The following is a 21,155-nucleotide window of genomic DNA, read 5'->3' on the forward strand; positions in this document are numbered from 1 at the left end:
CTGGAAGGGCAAGGTAATACCACATCATGAAAGACCTTGAATACCAGGCTGTGAAGTTGGCCTAAATTTTAGAGTAGACAATAGGGAGCTGCTAAAGAGTGTTGAGAAGAGAAGTGATCAGATCTTGTTGGATTCTGGCAAGCATTCACCACGGCTAGCCCTGGCCACCTTTATGCCACGCTACCACATGTAGAGCCACTTCCTCTTTATCCCTCTACCTCCGAGAGCACCAATCACATCAACCCTACCATTCAGGGAAGGAACGTGTGGATCACCTTATGGCTCTCCTCCCTTCCCCTCGCTATTCTCCCAAATGGGTTATCTTTCCCTACTCAAATGCAAGTTCCTTAATGGTAAGGCCTTGCTTGCTTTTAGTATTTCTATGCTTAGCACCCAGCACAGTGCTTGACACATAGGACAGCATGCCTAATAAATGCTTTTCATTCATTCATATGATAGTCTCTCATGATCCTAGTGAGCAACACAGAGAAACAAATGCTAGATAATGGTACAGTACGACAGAGTCATAGGTAGTTGTTGGCTGATGGACTCTGGTGGCAGGCTATAGGTTTCCCTGTAATTGGCCCCATTTCACTGAATGTCTCTATTAGTGTCTTACAGGACAATATAAAAGGCATTCTTTTTTTTTTTTTTAGGGCAGTTGGGGTTAAGTGACTTGCCCAGGGTCACACAGCTAGTAAGTGTCAAGTGTTTTGGTCTGAGGCCAGATTTGAACTCAGGTTCTCCTGACTTCAGGGCCGGTGCTCTATCCACTGCGCCACCGAGCTGCCCCTATAAAAGGCATTCTTAACAAAATCTCAGAAAAGATGAAATGAAGATGGCTAACTAATGTGGTTTTATGAATCCAGATTCAAAAACCATTTTGATGGGCCAAAACCAGTAAGATTAAATTTAATAGCAATACATTCGAATTCTCACATTTAGGTTTAAAAAAAAAATATAAAAGTACAAGATGGAGGAGAAGTAGTTAGACAGTAATTCATGTGGGGGAAAAGGGGATCTGGGGATCTTAATTAATGGTGAGTTCATTGTGAGTCAAGAATATGATGTGACCACCCAGAAAGTTAATATAATATTAGGTGGCATTAAGAGAAGTGCAGTGTTCGGAACAAGCGAAGGCATCAACCTGTTCTCTTTTGTCCTGGTCAGACAATCTCTGTAATACTGTGCTCATCTCTGGGACCACCATTTTAAAAAGAATATGTACAAACTGGAACACAGCCATGTCCACAGAAGAGGAAAGTACAGTAAAGGATTCTAAAAACAAGCCGCATGCACAACAGTTCAAGGACCTGGGGATGGTTGGCCTGCTGCAGCCAAGGCTGTTGTTATTGTTATTGTTGTTGTTGTTGTTGTTGTTGAGGGGTGGGAGAGAAGGTCATTAGGCCCCTTCCAAACACATGGAGTGCTGTCTTGGAGAAGAGGGATTGCCTCTCGTCTGTGTAGTTTCAGGGAGAGGGAGAATGAGTGGCTCACAGTTACAGGGAAGTCAATTTCAGTTCAATAAGAAGGAAAATTTGTCTAATAAATACAGCCCTTCAAAAAGAGAAGGAGCTGAATCTGTTTACTGTATTGTTTAAAGTGAATATTTGAAACCATGAGCTGATGTTACATAACACGAAAAAGCAAAGAATGAAATAAGCACTGTTGATGGAGAAGTTAAAACGGATTTGGAGTCAGGAGACTTGGGACTGAATCCTAGCTCAGTCACTTACTCCCTAAGCGTATGAGCAAAGTACACGAGTCTACTACTTCTATTTGCAGACAACATGATTGTTTACCCATAAAATCTCAAGACTGTCAGCCCCAAAAGTAATGGAGGTAAATTACTTTAGTAGCGGATAGAAGGATACAAGATAAGCCCATGGCAATTATCTCCATGTCTGGACAGCCATCAAGAATCAAGAGAAAATGGCAGAAAGAGAACTATGCTTTACACTACCAGCAAAACAGATCACATATTTGGTCATTAATTTATCAAAGTCTACAAGAGACCTACATAAAGGCTACTTTAACCTGGTTTTGATAAAAATCAAGAACTGAACAAGTAGAAGAATATCTCCTGCTCACAGTTAGATAGTAAAAATGTCAATGCTTTACCAAAGCAAGGTACAGATTTAATGCAGTAACAATGAAAGTACTAGTAGGCTACTTAATAGAGTGAGTCATAACAAAACTCATATAGAAAAGGAGAAGGGCAAGCATATCCAGAGCTATGAAAAAGAAAACCAGCAGAAAGGAGGACCTAAAAATAGAGCCCAATGAATATAAGGTCAGTATTTGATAAGTCCATATTGGAAACACTGGGAAATGGAATCACGTTTTAATAAAAACTGTTGGCAAAACTAGATAGCTAGCTGTACAGCAAAAACGGATCTTAAATTCATGCTTCACACCCTACCCGACAAATTCTTCCAAGGATAAAACAACACATTTTCTTTGCAAACTGGAAAACAGAATAAGGTTTGTCTCACCTGTGCAGAGAAGGGACTACTTTCCCTAAATCGACTAGAAAAAATTATTAGAGACAAATCACAATAGGTTCGATTATACAAAGACAAAAAGAATCTTGCCTAAAAAAAAAACAAACCAATCTCTACAGTTAATCTATTAGGAATACTAGTTACATGAAATATAGCAGAAAAAATTTGACATCCAGAAGCCATAAGAGGCCATTAATACACAATTACCAATAGAGAAGGGTTAAAGGACATGGGACAGACAATTTTGCAAAGAGTAAATATAAACTGTGAACAGTCACTCATTCAATTCAAGCATTTCTTAAGTATCTGCTACATGCCAGGATTCATGCCAGGTACAAGGGATGCAGAGGCAAAAATAAAAATCCCTGCCCTCCAGGCGATTATTGCAGGGAATGAATCCATAAACAATGAATCCATATCAATCAATACACAACAAATCCATATACACATTAAATTTTAAAAATGCAAAATAATATGGGGTGGGGTGGGATTTATAATGGAAGGAGATCAAGAAAGCCCGTGGTGAGGTTGTATAGCAGAGGTCTGCTATATGTGGGGTCCTTGAACTGATTTTTAAAATAGTTAGATAACTATTTCAATATGGCCTGTGTCCTTGGCAATCCTATAGATCTGATTTTATGTGTTTAAAACCAGCACCCCAGGAAGGAGGGTATATGCTTCACCAGGGGTGGGGAACCTGATTGATTCAGTCAAAGCGCCGCACTTAAAGACCTAGAGGGCCACAAATGGTTAAGAAACCCTGGTAGAGAGAGAATCAAAAAGTCAGAGCTAGGAGGGGCCTTAAAGACCATACAGTTCAATCCTCCATTTTACAGAAAAAGAAATTGAGATCCCATTTTCTTGCAACAGCTAAGTCAGACCAATTGAGGGGCTCTTAACATTTTTTGGGGGTCATGGACTCCTTTGGCAGTCATTCTGGTGAAACCTATAGACCGTTTCTTAGAATAATGTTTCTAAATAATTAAAGGAAATGCAAAATTTCAGTTAGAGGTTAATGAAAATAAAGATGGATGGATTTTTTTCCCGTAAGTTCAAAGACCCCCTGAAATCCATCCACAGACTCCTTGGGGGCTCTGTGGACCACAGATTAAGAGCTCCTGAATTTAATGATACTAAGAATCCTTCCAACTTTAAGACTGATTTGGAGAGAGTAAAAACCTGTTCTTCTTCTAACAATGCAGAAGCTAACAATTTTATCCCTAGCTCAACAGGACCAAGAGCTGTACACAGAACCAATTCCCAGGTAATAACTTTGCCAAACAATGTTCTTTCATTCTAATCCTCCAACTGAAGCCCTCCTTTGTTGCCTCCTGAAGGTGTGGAAGTAACCTTGGGGTCCCAAAGGCCTTACAAGATGGAAAGGCTTGAAGTACAGACCTAGTAATTTACTGTGCGACTGACTAAACAGTCAGCATGCAATGATCAGCCGAGCTAAATTCGGAAAGGGTCATCACCCCAATGGCCACAGGGAACAAAATTTTTGGCCATGGCAACGCCTTAAGACCTTCTACTAAATCATGGAGGGTTATGATCACTATGGACAAAGAAGCACCCCAGATCCTTTAAGTATCAAAGCTCACTGCAAGAAGTTTCAGAAAACTCAGAAAATCACTAGCATCCATGCAATATCCCAGTTTTTACAACTGTATTCTTTTAAAAATAAAACAAAATAATAAGCCTTCCATGGTATTGTATGCTTGGATACCAAAAGCCTCTATAATATTCATGACAAATGATCATTTATCCTTTGCTTAAAGACCTCTGTTGAGGGAAAACTCACTACCTCCCCCCTCAAGGCTGCTCATTCCACTTTGAATAGCTCTAATTCAGGAGTTCTTAACCATCTTTGTGCCTGGACCCACTTGGCAGTATATGGTGACCTATGGACCCCTTCTCAGAATGTTTTTAAATGCATAAAATGAAAGACACAGTGTTACCAAGGAAACCAGTTCTACTGAAATATTAAAAAAACAAATTCACAGACCCCTTGAAATCAATCCATGAATCTCTTTTAGGCGTCCATGGACAACAATCTTATTCTTAATTAAGATGAAATAGCGCGTCAATAGCCAGCCTGAACATGCCAGTCGGAAATCTAGTCAAAGCTGACTTCGGACATGCTGCTGTGAGTGGTGCCTTAAGTCTATACAACATGGTTCTAAAACAAATCTTACTTGGAATGTAAACAAAAACTGGCAAACACACTCCTCTGGCCTCGGCTCAAAAATGGGCCTTTAGAAACAACCAAATTCTTCGATAAAATTTTATTTTACAAAATTGTCTCAACTGAGAGCAAGAGCTGCATAGCAATTTCTCCCACTCCCAGCAAATGCACTGCTGTAATGAATATCTTGACGAAGGTCTAATCGCTCTTTTCACTTCATTCTGATGATCATGGAATTAACTTTTTTTTAAACAAACACTCTCCTACGGTCTTTTGGCCTCTGTCTTGAGTTTTGCAATCAAAAGTAACATTGTTGAGATAATCTGTTTTCCATTTTATTTTTATAGGCAAATGACAGCTCTTTTAACCTTGGGAAAAGTTACAGTAACATAATGTTTGGACAGTGCATTCCAGTAATATCTTGTGAACATACTTTTATGCTGGAATTTTAAAGCCTCCACACACGTCTTTCATGGAAGGAAAATTGTGGACCAAGCCTCAGAAACAACCTGAGCTGCTTTCTTTAGTCACTCAGGTTTCTTATCTGTGAGTAACGGAACAGGGGGCTGCTCTCACGGAAGCTAGACCATGAAGGCTCTGTACCCCTTTTTTAAATGATCACAATGAACAACTCCTTTAATTTCACCTCTTGAGGGATAATGGCATCAGTCTGCCAACTCCCCACAAACCTGATTGCCAAGAAGAGGAAATGGGAGGCAGCAGGGGGCAATGAAAACAGCACTGGCCCTCGAGCCAAAGGGCTGGGTCATTATAGCTGTATATAACCCTCAGCAAGTGATTTCCCTTCCCAGGGCCTCAGTTTCCTCATATATAAAACAAGGGGGTGAACTAGATGGCCCCTGAGGGCCCTTCTAGCTTGAGTTCTAGGACACCAGACACATTCAGTATGATTTCTTTACCTTTTTTTTTTTTGCCAGACCTTTAAACCTCAAAGCTGCAGTCCCTCTGCAAATGACATTTAAGATGGTAGTAATTAAACCTGACATTAGAGGGGCGGCCACATTTATTTGGTATAAATCAACCTAGCCAACTGCCTCCTTTGTTTTCTGTAGCAGAATTCCAATGGTTCTCATGAAAAAATCAAAATCAAATTCCATCAACAGGTGTTTATTAAGTCACCTTCCATGTGCCATGCACTGTGCTGGGTACTAGAGCTCTAAAGACCACAACGAAAACCTTACATTCTACCGCAGGGAACAAAAATGTGCGCTGGTTTTTCCACAAAGGCCTTGTCAATGAGCAATGTTCTGTGACAACTGGCACTTCATTAAGTCGAACGAAATAAATTCGGCCATATATTACGCAGCATAGTTTAAATCTCTCCAATAAGAGATGAATGACACTTGATCTCGAAATAGCCTGAATGTGGCCAATGTGCTTTCCCCTTCAAAACTACCAATTTTACAAATTATAATGGTCATAGGAGTAGAGAACTCGAGCAGGAAGGGACCTCTAAGGTGAAGGGACTTATCCAAGGCCACACATAGGATTCTAGAGCTAGGGGGGGCCATCCAATACAACACCTTCATTGTACAGAGGAGGAAACTGAGGCACAGAGAGTAGGTTCCAGTGACTTGCCCAAGGTCAGGCAGGAAATAGTGGAGGTAGGATTTAAACCCAGGTCCTCTGGCTTTCCATGGCCTTTGCATATTGGAAATTTTCTGGGCACAGGAAAAAGGCCTCCTAGAAATTAGTAATCACATGGCAATGCTGAACCTTAGACAATGAAGGCTAAGTCTCATAATGCATTGATAGGTTTTGCCAGCCTTCAGTCTTTACACATTATTTTTCTTCAAAGAAATCAACCTAAAGGATCATTGAGAAGAAAAAGCATTGGTTTGGGAGTTAAGAAACCTGAGCATGTGCATTCATTGCAGCTTGTCATACTTCAAGCTAACTCCTTAGTGTTAACATCCTACTTCCTTTTCCACAAGAATGTACTGAGAGGATGGAAAAGCACCAGATGGGCCCAGTAGAATGGGTGGCACTGGGTCCAAGTCAGAGGACCTAACTCTGTTCCCTTTGAGCAGTCCATAATTTCTCTGGGCCTCAGTTTCTTTACATGTAAAATGAGAGAGGTGGGACAGAAGACCTCAAAAGGTCCTTTCCAGCCCTAAGGCTATGCTCTTATGATGCCCAAGGCCTCAGTGGGTTATATTCCACCATAGACTTGGAATCCCATAACACATTCAACTTATCCCAAGAATATCTATGCACAACGGGGAGCAAAACTGTCTAGACTCAATCAATCAGTAAGCATTTATTAAATGCTGGCTAGTTGTCAGGGGATACAAAAACACAAAAATCCATCCCTACTCTTAAATGAAAAGTGCACATCTGTAAGTCATTCAAAGGTAGTCTCCCACCCCTGAGTCTATGCCTACCTTGCAGATCCCTACTACTATCCCTACCATACCACAGCCATGTGGCTAACCTCTCTCAGTCTGTTTCTTCATCTAGAAAACAAGGACAGTAAAGACTGCCACCTCATCGGGAGGATCCAAAATTGGCTAATGGAAGGTACTACTGAAAAATAAAAATGAAAAAATAAAGTATTGCTGAAATGAGAGAGTGTGACAAGGCTGAATTTGGAATGCTGAATTAAAACACAAAGAAGGCTTTGTGTTTGAGGCTGGTCCGAGCAAGGCCACTGACAGAGCGAGTTGTATTTGGGTGGTCAGTATGCTACTGCTAAGTATTCCACAGACTCAGGCAGCCACTCTCTCCCTTGATGTGGGCCAAGGAGCCAAATACTGCCAAGTCTCTCTTTCCCAGCCACTGATTGAACCCATGGTTCAGGCCTCTTTCCTACCATCGCCAAACAGCTCCAACAAACGAATTCACCGTCTTTCTTAGTTGAATAACTAGCCAAGCATTTAGAGGGAGAAACATACCCATTTAAGAACTGTTGCCAATCTTTTTTCTTTTGAAACTAATTTAATTTTCACAGTCTGAAATGAGGTAACAATATTCCTACTGGTGAGTCGCCACCTGCAGGGGAAACACACACATTAAATGAGGCAGTGCCCAGCATTCCTATCAGTATTTTAGAACAGAATTTCCTGACCATTCCCATGTCATGGCAACATTCTTGTCGACTTGCCTGGATGCCCAGTGTAGGGGATTACACAAAAGGCCCTCAGATGAAAATTAGAGGGAACAGACACATAACAACTTACTAGCTGTGTGACCCTAGGCAAGTCACTTAACCCCATTGCCTAGCCAAAAAAAAAGAAAGAAAATTAGAGGAAAGGGGCACCGGACACCCCAATATGGCAACTATTTTGGAAAAGCCTGTCTCCAAGGAAGAGGCAGAGGAAACCCAAAGCTGAACCAAGTATCACTCAAGAAAACCCTTTCCAAAGTTTCGGCAAGAACATCGGATCAACTGTGTGGGACAAATTAAGAGCAACAAATTAAGGAGACCCAGGTCCTACTTCTGACTCTTCCACTAACTCTCTTTGTGACATTGGCCAAGCCCCTTAACCTCTCTGGGCCTCAATTTCTTCAACCAAACAATCACGAAACAACTATTTAGCACTATGAGCTAGGCACTGTACTAGGTTCTGAGAATATATAGACAAAAATGAAACAGGCCCTGCCCACAAGGAGCTTACAAAACTTTCAGGTGAGATAATATGTGTATATGTATATATGCATACATACACACATACACACACATTTGAACTGCAGCTCTGATTCATTGCTATTGGGAACACCCAGAGAGGAAACTCCTACCAAGGCAGATTAGGACTTCCTCAGCACCTTATCATCTTAGAGAGTTGCCGGGACACTGAGGGGTTAGGCGACCTGCCTAGAGTCATACAACTGATATGTATCAAAGGTAGGATTTAAACCCTGGTCTGATTTGGGGGTCAGCTCCCTATACCATACTGCCTTCTCTTACATCTCTACATACATGTATATATACATATATACACACACACACATACACACAAATATACACACACACAATAAATATTGGGTAATTTTGGTAGAGGGAAGCACTAGCAGCAAAGAGTTAAGGGTGGATGGATATCAGGAAGGGGCATGTGGGAGGTGACACCTGAACTGAACTCTGAAGGAGGTTAGGGATTGATTCTCTGAGGTAGAGGTGAGGGAGAAATGCATTAGAGGCCTGGGAGACAGCCTGTGATTCTAAAGATAGGGAGACGGGAGAAGAGTGGTATACAAAGGAACAGCAAGACCTATTTGGCTAGATTACCAAGCATATGAAAGGGAGGGATGTCTAATCAACCTGGAAAGGTAGGCTGTGAAGAACTTGTCATGCCAAATGGAAGAGTTTGCCTTTGACCCTAGATAAGAGGGAGCCACCAAAGTTCACTGAGCAGGGGAGTGACGTGGTCAGTACTGTGCTTTAGAAATATCGCTTTGGCAGCTCTAGGAACGATGGATTAGAGAAGAGAGAAAGCGGAGGCAGAGACGCCAATTGGGAGGCTATTTCAGTAACTCAGGTGAGAGGCTATGAGGCCTAAATTAGGGTGGGCTCTATGTGAGCACAGAGAAGGGGGCAGGTTTGAGAGTTGCTGTAGAAACACAACCTACAAGACATACATACATACACATGCATGTGTGTATGCATACATGTATGTGTGCGTGAATATTTACACATGTGTGCATACGTATAGATACGTGTATATGCAAGCGCCTATATAAATGCATGTGTATATATACACGTATACATTTATACATACATGTATGTGGAAGGAGACAGAAAGAGAAAGAGAGAAAGAAAGAGAGAGAGAGGGAGGAAGAAAGGGAAAGAGGAAGGGATGGAAAAAGGGAGAGAGAGATTTTGAAGATGACCCTGAAATTGTGATCGTGGGGGACTGGGAGGATGAGGGTGGCCTGGGAGAAAAGATAGTAAGTTTGGGTTTGGATCTGTTGAGTCTGAAATGCCGTCCTAGAGGACCCCCAGGTCCAAATGTAACACAGGCTGTTGGAGTCATAGAGCCAGAGCTCAGGAGAGAATAGAATCTAGCACTGGGGTCATCTAGATCTGGGATTAATCTGTACAGGTATAATTCAACTGATGGCATCACCAAGTGAGATTTTACAGGGAAACAACTGTTAAATATGTGAAAAATCATTAAGTATTTAAAAAGCAACTTCCCAAAAGAGAAAAAAAAAATGTCAAGAGGAGGGCCCAGGCCAGAGCACCAGGGATTCTGAGAGTTAAGGGGCAAGAAACGGATGCTTCTCCTCCATCAAAGGACATGAAGAAGGTATAGACTTGATGGGTAGGGGGAGAACCAAGAGAGAACAGCACTGGGAGAACCCAGAAAGAAGAGTCCCCAGGGGAGGAAAGGCTGAGCCACAGTAACAGATAAAGCAGAGAGGTCAAGAAGGATGAAAATTGACAAAAGGTATGGCCACTAAGAGATCGGAAAGCATTTTGGAGAGAGAAGATTCAGCTGAGTGATGAGTCTGAAAATCAGATTGTTGAGGGTTGTTGAGAAGAAAACGAGAGAGGAAAGGAAGGCAGTGAGTTTAGACAGCTTTTTTCTAGGGCTTTGGCTGTAAAAGGGAAGGGTGATAGCTTGATGGTAGGATCAAGTGAGATTTTTTTAAGGATACAGGAGACCTGAGCATGTTAGCAGGCAGCAGAGAAGGAACCTGGAGACTAAAGAGAGAGAGACGGACAATTACCAGCACAACACACCAGAGGACAAGGGACCAAGGGTACATGTAGAAGGGGTGGCCTTGATAAAAAGGGCTACTTCATTATGAGAAACTGAGAGGAAGGAAGAGAGAGTGGGAGATGACATCAAGGGATTTGATGTGAAGAGAAGGGGAAATAGGGAGCTCAAAAGAGCAAATGGCTTCCATTTGCACAGTAAAGTATGAGGAAAGGTCCTCATCTTAGAGGACAGGGAAGGGGAAGGAGGCTTGAAGAGAGAAGGTATGGAACAGCCAGAACAGCCAGTGTGGGGAGTGGGATAGAGAAGCAATTGGGAAGGAATCAAAGGAAAGCCTTGGTAAGGTAAAAGCCACGTCGAGATTTGCTAATAAAAATGTGTAGTGCAGCACATGAGTAGGAACAGGGAGTGTGGATGGTGGGGACACATCAAGGTTGGGGTTGTCAAGGCATAAGTGATGAGAAGACAAGAGGGCAAGGGTTCAAGAGCAGAGAACAGTGTAATGTGGAACCAGCTACCTCCAAGCTCAAGACTATCAAGGAGGGAAAGGTGGAACCAGAGAAATGGCCTGGGATAGGGGTGGGGGGAACAGGCCAGGAGAGAGGCTTTAAAGGACTGTGTGATCATGGAAGTGGAATGTTTGGTAAGATGAAGGGAGTGACCCAGGCCAAGAGAAGAAGAGGTCATGGGAGTTGAGGAGACCGAGGAACTGGGATGCCCAAGTGTTTGAAGGGCCATTACCCAGTAACATGTATGTGAGGGCCCCTAGTACAAGGGCAGAGAGTGGAGTAGAGAAGAAGACTGTAAGTCAGGTAAGAGTAACTCCTCATGGATAAGACTCCCTCATTAGAAAAGGTGGTCACAAAGGGCTCTAATAAACAGAGCTCCCCTGTCCCAGTATTTATGTCCCAGCTAAGAACTGGGTTTGTGAGTCAATAGAGAAGAGGTATTAGCAAACTCAAAAATCAAGGTCCTATTTGTAGTTCTCAGTTTGATTAAGCCCTTATGTTTTTGTTTGTTTAAAGTAAAAAATGTCTTTATTTTGACTGGGTTTCTCAATGTATAGTTCAACCTGATGACAGTTTGTAAGTGGAACAATCTAGTTTCCCTAAACTCCACAATGCTACAAAGGGCAGCCCCTTTTCCCAGAAACGGATCAATAGACCCTTGTGTTTTTGTAAGGGTCCATCACAGTTAGGAAGATTAGATTTATGAAGACCTTTGAGAGGCAGCAATGACTAATGAATTACTATGTGCCAGGCACTGTGCTAAGAGCTTTTTACAGTTTTTAATCTCATTTGATCTTAGCAACAACTCTGCAAGGAAGAGTTTATCCCCATTTTGCAGATGGGGAAACTGAGGCAAATAGAGTTTTGGTTTTTTTTGAGTGACTCACCCAGGATCACACTTCTGAGGATCAAGCTTCTGAGGCTGGATTTGAACTGAGGTTGGCCCAACTCCAGGCCCAGTGCTCTACGCTTTGTGGTGCCCCCTAGAGGCCTCTGGTGCCACACTCCTCCCTCCCACCCCACCCACACAAAGTAGAAATATAACTGAAAGAATATCGGATTTAGAGTCAGAGAACTTGGGTTTGAATACCAGTTCTGTCGCTGTCTATTTAACCTTGGGCAAGTCCCCTTATCTTCTCAAGTCCCATCTAACGCTAAGCTCTGAGCCTAGGAAATAATTGATTAATAGCTGTTCTGTTAACAAGTCTTAGGCCTTCGCAGATGTGCACACAATAGACAAGTCTCTATAGAAACATATTCATACACCCACCCTAACATCCAAACTGTAACAAATATCTCAATGCTGTACATGCAAGCCTACATACCACTGTTTCAACCAGAACAGAGATCAGTATCATCAGACTTCTTGATTTAAAAACATTTAGCTCACACCAAAATCAAGCCAGTGACTCTGAAAAAAAACAAATAGGGTTAGAGGGACCCAAGAGAGAAAGTGGAGCATCTGAAAGCTAGTTAGTTATCTAATAATGTAATAGTTTGTCAATCAAATCAAAAAGGTTTTATTCCACACCCACTATGTGCCAGGCACTGTGCTAAGTGGATAGTGGGGTTACAAAGACAATAATGAGATAGTCCCTACCCTCAAAAGGCTTACATTTGACAAGGGGGATATAGCAAACTCAGATAATAATAAACATTTACATAGCGCTTACTATGAGCTAGATACTGTGCTAAGCACTTTTTAATTATTTCTCATTTGATCCTCACAACAAGTAGGTGCTATTATTATCCCTCATTTTACAGTTACAGAGGCAAACAGGGGGGAAATGACTTGCCCAGGATCACACAGCTAGAAGTGTACGAGGTAGGATATGAACTCGTTCCTGACTCCAGGCCCAGCATTTTGATCCACCGTCTCACCTAGATGCTAGATAAGTACATACAAGATATGTACCAAAAAAATGCACTGATTTTTGACAAGGAGGGGAAGGAGTACTAACAACTAGCATAGGGATGGAGAATCTGCGACCTTGAGGTCACAGGTTTCCCACCCTTGAATTAGGGGAATCAAGAAAGTTCTTTTGAAGACCGTGACACCTGAAATAAGCCTTGAAGGGAACCAGGGTTCAAATGGCAGAGGTGAGTGAGCAGTCAAGGCTCAGGGACAGCCTGTGTAAAGCATGGAGACAAAAGATAGTATGTCCTGTACAGAGAACAGCAAGTAAGCCAGTTTGGCTGAACATGGTGTTTATGAAGGGTTGGGGGCAGAAATGTTGGGGGCCAAATAAGATAGATCCCAGCCAGATTGTGATGGGTTTTATATGTCCAGAAGAGTTTGTGTCATACCCTAAGAGTGACGGGAAGTGACTGAAGCCTCCTAAGCAGAAGAGTGATGATGTCACTCATGCGCTTTAGGAATATCCATTTGGCAACTGTGTGGAAGACAGACGGGAGAGAGGAGAGAATTGTGGGGAGACTAGTCAGTCAACCAGGAGGCTATGGGAATAGTCCAAGCAAGAGGTGTCAAGAGCCTGAACTAGAATAATTCTAGTGTGACTAGAGGGGAGAGAACAGATTTGAGAAGTTGAGGTGGGTAAGATTTGACAAATGATTAGACATGGGGGAGAGTGAAGAAAGAGTCAAGGATGACCCCTAACCTACAAACCTGAGGGACACTAAAAGGAAGGATGGGGCCCTCCACAGAGGGGAGTTTGGAAGTGGGACAGGAAGACGATGAGTTCAGTTTGGGAAACGTTGACTTTGAAATGTCTACAGGGACATCCTGGTGAAGTGTAAAACAGGCTGTTGGAGATGTGGGCCTAGAGGTCAGGAGAGAGATTTGGGCTGGATATGAAGATTTGGCAGCTATCTACATGGAGATGACATTTAAATCTATGGGAGCTGATCAGATCGCTGAGAGAACACAGAAATTGAAAAGGAGAAGGTCCAGGACCTTCAGCAGGACCTCAGGTCTCAGAGGTGGCAAGATATTGATAATGAAACTACAGTTAATCAAGCAGGCATTTATTAAACACCCAGTAGGTGCCAAGTACCATGCCAGGTGTTGGTAATACAAAGACAATAATGAAATGATCTCTGCTCACATTCTCCTGGGGCAGCTGATGTCTACACAAAAGTATATAAAAGATGATTTGGGGGATAGCTCAGTGGAAAGAACTCTGGCCTTGGAGTCAAGAGGATCTGATTTCAAATCTGGCCTCAGACACTTGGCACTTACTAGCTGTGTGACCCTGGGCAAGTCACTTAACTTGAGGCCATGTCAACCTCAGTTTCTTCATCTGTAAAAGTGGGGATGGTAACAGCACCTACCTCTCAGGGTTGCTGTGAAGATCAAATGAGAGATTTGTAAAGCACTTTGCACACCTTAACGTGCTATATAAATGCTCTCTACTATCATTTTTGATATCCTGATATATGGAATTTTAGAAGGGGCAAATGTATACAGATAAAATTCTCACAAATTTTAAGCTATCAACAATCATATGAAAAAATACTCTAAATCACTAATAATTTTTTAAAATGCAAACTAAAGCAACTCTGAGGTTGCGATTCACTCCTGGCAAAGATGATTTGGAGATGACAAACAGAGGAGTCGGGGAAAATGAGTCCCCTTGGGCATTGTGGGTCAAAGGAAATGAACAAGAAGAAATCTGAGCTATCAACCAGATGAAAAAAAAATGCTCTAAATCCCTAATCCAGCAGACTGGCCAAGATGACAAAAGAGGAAAATGACAAACTTTCCTTTTTGGAAAGGGCTGTGGGAAAACAGGTACACTCATGACTGTTGGTGAGGCTGGGAATCGTGCCAGCCATTGTGGAAAGCAAACTGGAACCCTGCCCAGAGTTACCAAATTGTGTGTGCCCTTTGACCCAACAATACTACTACTAGGTCTAAACCCCAAAGAAACTGAAGAAGGAGAAGGATCTGTATGTACAAAAACCAGTAATTGCAGTGTTTTTCATGACTGCCAAAAATTGGATCCTAGAGAGGTTGGCTAAACAAAGATGGCTAAACAAACTGGGTTTATATGAATAGAATGGAATGTTATTATGCCCTAAGAAATAACCAAATGGAGAGCATAAGAGGAAGGTGGGAATACCTCTATGATCCGATGCAGAGAGAAGTGAGAAGAAGTAGGAGACTGATTTATACAATCATAAAAGAAAAATAGAGGAAAATACCTTTGAAAGACTTTCAAACTCTGATCAACGCGATGCTAAAAAATTAGTCTAAAAGACGGAAGGTGAAACACGCCATTCACTTCCTGACACAGAGGCGATGAATTTAAAATGCAGAGAGAGATTTACATTTTCAGCCCTCACTAATGTGGGAATTTGTTTTGCCGGCCTCTGGACTCTGTAAATATGTATTGAGGGACTGGGTTTTTTTTTTAATTGGCTTATTTGGAGGCGAGGGGGAATTGAAGGGCTAGATTAATAAAAAGATACTACAAAAAAGGTAGCCACGTATAGCATTTGAATTAAAAATTTCAAAGTTGCTTCTTTTTTAGGGTTTTTGAGTCACTGTTTTTCTCATACCCAATGCCACTGTCCTAGAAACTCCAGCAGGGATTCCTCACCTTTTTGTGTCTTGGGCCCCTCTGACAGCCCGGGGAAGCCTAGGGACCCCTGCTCAGAATCATGTTTTAAATTCCTAAGATAAAATACAGAGAATGGCAAAAAAAGAAAAAAAAAACATCATCCAGTTATATTGAAACAGAGCTATCTAAATATTTTTTAAAAACAAAGTCATGGACCCTAGGTTAAGAGTTCCCTGACCTAGACTATGAGTAAACAGCAAAATGATGAAAGAGGACCGATTGTGCAGCCTAGTTCTCTAATATCTACCAAATCTGCCACTAGAAATGAATGTCAGAAGGACCAATTCTGACTTATGGTCAGAGGAAAAATATTGAACTCGGAGTCCTGACTACTGGAGAGTGGAAAAAGCATTGACTGGAGAGTCAGAGGACCTGGGTCTTATCTTACCTCTGACACTTGACTAGCAAGTCAGATCATTCCCCTCCCTGGGCCTCAGTTTCCTCCTTTGTAAAATGAGGGACTTGGATTCGATGGCCTCGGAGGTCCCTCCTGGCTCTAGATCTGTAGCACAGCTGTAACATAGATCTGTAGAGTACCGGGGCCTGCAGTCAGGAAGACCTGAGTTCAAATCTGGCCTGAGATGCTTACTAGCTATAAGACCCTGGGCAAGTCACTTAACTGCTGTCTGCCTCAGTTTCCTCATCTGTAAAATGAGGATCATAATAGCACCTACCTCCTAGGGTTGTTGTGAGAATCAAATGAGATAATATTTGTAAAGTGCTTGGCACATTGTAAGTACTATGCAAATGTTAGCTATTATTATTAACCTTACAATCACAGTTTGAATCCTAGCTTTGCTATTTATTACCTGGGAGACTGTAGACAAGTCTTTTACCTCTCCACAATTCAATATTCTCCAGTGTTAAAATAAGGAGAATGATTCTTGCCTTACCAACCTCCCAGTGTTTTGGAGTGGAAGGTCCCTTGTAACCCTACAAGTCCAGAGAACTATAATTTAGTATTCAGTCCACAAACAGCAGCCTCATTCAGAAAATGATTCTCACACCATCAATGTGAATTTATCAATGTGAATTTAACAGGTTATTATCACCTCTATCATCAATTATCTCTAGGTAAATGAGTCCCAGATTGATCGATGAATCAATCGCTCTCTCTATATATATCTCTCTATATGTCTATAGATAGATACATCTACCTATAGATCTACAGAGCTAGATATATCTATCTAGATATATCTAGATATCAATATATGTATATAGATATATGTATATTGATATCTAGATATATATACATATCTAGATATATCTATAGATCTATATAGATATATCCATCCATAGAGAGAGAGAGATAGAGATATAGATATATAGACATAGTTATCTCCTGCTCTAATCTCTCTCTTGAACTCCATTCCCACATCACCAACACCCTTTTGGATATTATGAATTTGATGTCCCATAGGCATCTCAAACTCCATATATCCAGAATAGAATTCATTCTATTTCTCTCCTCCTCCCAAATTCCCTATTGCTGTCCACGGTACCACCATCCTCCCAGTCTCCTAGGTTTACAACCTCAGAGTCAACTCATCACTGTCCCTCACGTCCCCATGATCAATCTAATCAGTCTTGTCAATTCTACATCAGCATCTCTCATATCCATCCATTTCGTTCCACTCACATAGCCAACACCCTAGTTCAGACCCCCATGGCTTTTCACCTAGACTACTTCCATAGCCCCTTAATAGGTCTCCTTGTCTCAAGTTTCACCCCTTTCCAATCCGTCCTCCATTCTGCCACAAAAGTGATTTTCTTAAAGCATAGATCTGCCCATATATACATGGGTCTAGCCACCTCCCTACTCAAATGGCTCTCTAGGACTTCTAGGACCAAACAGAAACTATGTTTGGCATTCTATTATCTGCCCCACCTGGCCACTTCCTGTCTTTCTAGTCTTACTAAACAGGCCTCGAGTGCGGCCCTTTGACTAAATCCAAACTTCACACAACAAAACCCCTTAATAAAAAAGATTTGTTAGGCAAAACGTGGACTCAGTCAAAAGGTCTCACCCAAGGACCTAGAAGGCCACATGTGGCCTCGAGACCAAAGGTTCCCCACCACTGATCTAGGCATACTAGGCTTCTTAGCATTCCTTATACACGACACTCCATCTGATATCTTGTGTCTTTGTACTGACTGTCCCCCAAGGCTGGAATGTTCTCCCCCTTCACCTCCACCTCTTGGAATCACTGGCTTCCCTCAAAACTCAGCTTAAGTGGCAACTTCTACAGGAAGACTTTCCCTGGTTCCCTCCTGCCTCCCCTCCCTGCCCCTTTTCCCCACCCCAGCATTCTTTCAAAGGTAGCCTTGAATCTACTCTGTATACATCACTTGTTGCTGTTCAGTCATTTTGCAGCTGGGTCCGGCTCTACATGACCCCATTTGGGGTTTATCTTGGCAAAGATATAGGAGTGGTTTGCCATTTCCTTCCCCAGCTCATTTTACAGATAAGGAAACTGAGGCAAACAGGGTGAAGTGACTTCCCCAGGGTCACACAGCTAGGAAGTGTCTGAGACAGCATTTGAACTCAGGTCTTCCTGACTCCAGGCCCAGCACTCTATCCATTGCTAGGAAAACAATATATACAATGACAAAATTAGCAACAGAACTGAAGGCCATAGAACTACAACCACCAAATTTGGCACCAGAGATGATGTGACTCTTTGCAAAGGTGGGGGACAACAGTTAGAGAATATCATCCATGGTGGCAGACTCTGTCTCATGGTTGGCAGTGCCACCTAGCTGCCTGTATGCATTACAGATGCCTTGAAATGCACACAGCAAGGAGTATTTTTGCTTTTTTTTGTATCCCCAGGGTACACAATGTCTGGTACATAGTAGGTGCTTAATAAATGCTTGTTGATTATTCTACGAGAAACTGGCACTTGGGCAAGGTTCTCAGGGAACAAGGGAAAGAGAAAGGGGGGCTATTAAATCCATGTTATTTGACTGCTTTCATCATACTGAGCTCTAGCTTAAAAAAAAAAAAACTAAACAACTCTCTAGTTGCCCCTCATTTCCTACCATAATAAATCTAAACTCCTCTTTAAGACCCTTAATAATCTGTCCCCAAACCACCTCCCCTACCTGATTTTCCATTATTCCCCAAGATGAACCTTCTAATGTAGTTTCAATGGCCTACAAAGACACTATTTCCCATCCCCACCTTCAACGAGGGACCCTTGCCTTGATGCCAGCAATGTCCTCCTTTCTGTCTATCCAAACCCTACACATACTTCAGGTGCCCTGGCCTCCTCTACAATCCTCCCTGTTCTCCCTCAGTCCTGACCACTACAATACCAGGCTGGGAAAAGAAGACATTGCTGAGGGAGTTATGAATTGGTCCAACCATTCTGGAAAGCAATTTGTAATTATTCTTTAAAAAGTGGCTAAAATGTCCATATCCTTGAACCCAGAGATGCCCCAAACAGAAAGATCTCACATATATCCAAGTCTTTACTGCAGTACTTTCTGTGAAAGCAAAGAACTAGAGAGAACATAGGTGCCCATCAACTGGGGAATAGCTGAAGCCAATTATGGTCCATGAATGCAATGGAATATCACTGTGCCAACAGAAACTATGACGTGAAGAATTCAGAAAAGCACTGGGAAGATTCATATGACGCGGGGCAGCATGAAACACACACAATGACTAAAACGGCAACCTAACAAAGAAACAAAACTGAAGGCTGTGTGAAGGTGACGATAATCACCAAGTTTGGCACCAGAAAAGAGATGATGTGTCTCTTTGCAGAGATGGGGGACAACAGTTATGGAATATCATCTGTGGTGGCAGATTCTATCTGGTAGTTGGCTTTGCTGGACACTTTTCTTTCCTCTTTCCTTTCTAATCTTTGTTAATAAGGGATGGCTCACTGGGTATGGAGAGGTATTCCAAAATTAAGATGATGGAAAAACAAGTACCCTTGTGTATTGCGGGTCAAAGAGTTGGATAGGAATTTTCAAAGGAAGAAATCTGATGTCAAAAGACATCAATAGAAAAATAAAATTTTACAATAGAAATGTTATAGTATGTAGCATATACATAGTATTATATAGTCCTTAAGGGTCTCTACGACATAATTTGGGTACCTGATTCTGTCCGTTTTCTTGCCTCCCCAACTAGGTCAGAAGGTCCTTGAGTGTGGGGACCATAACACTAACATAAGGCTGAGTGAGTGGTGGGCGTTCAATACTCATCAATAAACTAACTGCTTTAGAGTCAGTTTGAGAGCACTGCACTGGGTTGTTTCCAGGCTAACAGCAGTGGGACCAAGTGAGACCCTACACCAACACACAGGAACAGAAGAGAGAGAGCTGATTGGCAATCTGGCTTAATTCAATCCTTTCTCTTCACCTCCCAACATTCCCTTCCCAGTAAGGTAAGGGATAATAACAGTGAGGTAACAGACAGCATGTCCTCAAGGGAGCTTTGAGGGTTGTTGTTTTGGGTTGGTTTTTCTGGTCCTCCTATATAAGAAAAGAGGGGGCTAGAGTTCCAGGGGTGGGGAACTTGAGGCCTGGAGGCCACAGGTTTCCCCACCCCTGGGCTAGACTATAGAAGCAATCTTTTGCTATTCCAAGATGATCATTAAGAAGTTAGTAAGTTGTTGCATGAGTCAGGACCCAGGCTGCTAGCACAAAAGGGGTTGGGGGGAAATAAGGGAGAGATCGAAGATTTTTGGTGTTATTACATAAATGAACATTTTCAACACCATTATTCTCTATGGTAGATCAGGTCACATTGGTGATGTCAAATCATACCAACGCCAGCAAAACCTCAAAGCTCCAGAATGGTACACACAAGCAGCAATTTTTGAATCTCGCCTAGGGTATATATACACACATGCCTCATTTCTGTCCGGCTAGAATACAAGAGGTCCCCGCTGCCTTAATGGAGTTTCAAGCTATGGAGAACCTCAAACTGCACTAAAAGACTTTTGGGACAAAGCTTAGGTAGACAACCTCACAAATCAGCTCTACTCACATAGCCTTTAATTACAGGAATCTCTGGGATGAACTACATGTCTCCTTTTCCTTAAGTCACATGCCCTATCCCAAACAAGAGCCTTAAATTTAAAAAAAAGAAAACTTTTAGGAAGGTTACCCACACCTGAAGAACAACAGGATTCCACTGGTGAAGAAGGAAATGAATGCTCAGAACTATCACTTTTTAAATATCAGCATTAATTTTCTGCCAACATACGTTCCCAAAGGAATCTTCTCTCAACCTGAAGAGCCCATATCAAAGACGCTTCATAGGAATCACACTGGAAAACAAAAAAAGAAATAAAAACAAGCCCTTTTAATAGCATGGGCTTCAAGCTGAAGATCAGTAGGGGACACATCTCTCATTTGAGAAGGAATCCGAAAATGAGACCAAAATGTTCATTATATCTTAAGACTTGCTACCTATCCAGGAAAGAAAACCCACAAAGACAAAATAATGCAACAAAACAAAAGCTGCTCCATGCTGGAGTCACAAGGTGCCAAGCAGAGGTCCCTGTAATAGTTTTAAAGACATACAGATATATATATATATATATATATATATATATGTAGCTATATTAAATAGCAAGAGAGAAAATACAAGGGGAAGGGGAAGGTACAAGCTTAAGTACTTCATTATAAACCTTGGATAAAGATTTGGTTCAGCCTCCTCTCTGTGGATTCTC

At 41.9% G+C, this 21,155-nt stretch overlaps 1 protein-coding gene across 3 annotated transcripts in view; it reads right to left on the reverse strand.

Moving 5' to 3' along the window:
• The window catches only part of LOC114042717 (A-kinase anchor protein 17B-like), a 43,308-nt gene that overhangs the window by 21,206 nt on the left and 947 nt on the right, over nucleotides 1-21,155 (reverse strand). For 2 of the 3 annotated variants that reach the window (XM_027861413.1, XM_027861412.1), the window contains one exon: nucleotides 20,594-20,750. The gene's annotated coding sequence lies outside the window, so the exon portion shown is untranslated. Of the gene's footprint in view, nucleotides 1-7,604; nucleotides 7,702-12,204; nucleotides 12,232-20,593; nucleotides 20,751-21,155 lie in introns of those variants that run through there. The other variant, XM_027861414.1, reaches the window with a different exon arrangement.

Source organism: Vombatus ursinus, unplaced genomic scaffold (genome assembly GCF_900497805.2).
Source record: "Vombatus ursinus unplaced genomic scaffold, bare-nosed wombat genome assembly UNPS02014735.1, whole genome shotgun sequence".
Lineage (NCBI taxonomy): Eukaryota > Metazoa > Chordata > Mammalia > Diprotodontia > Vombatidae > Vombatus > Vombatus ursinus.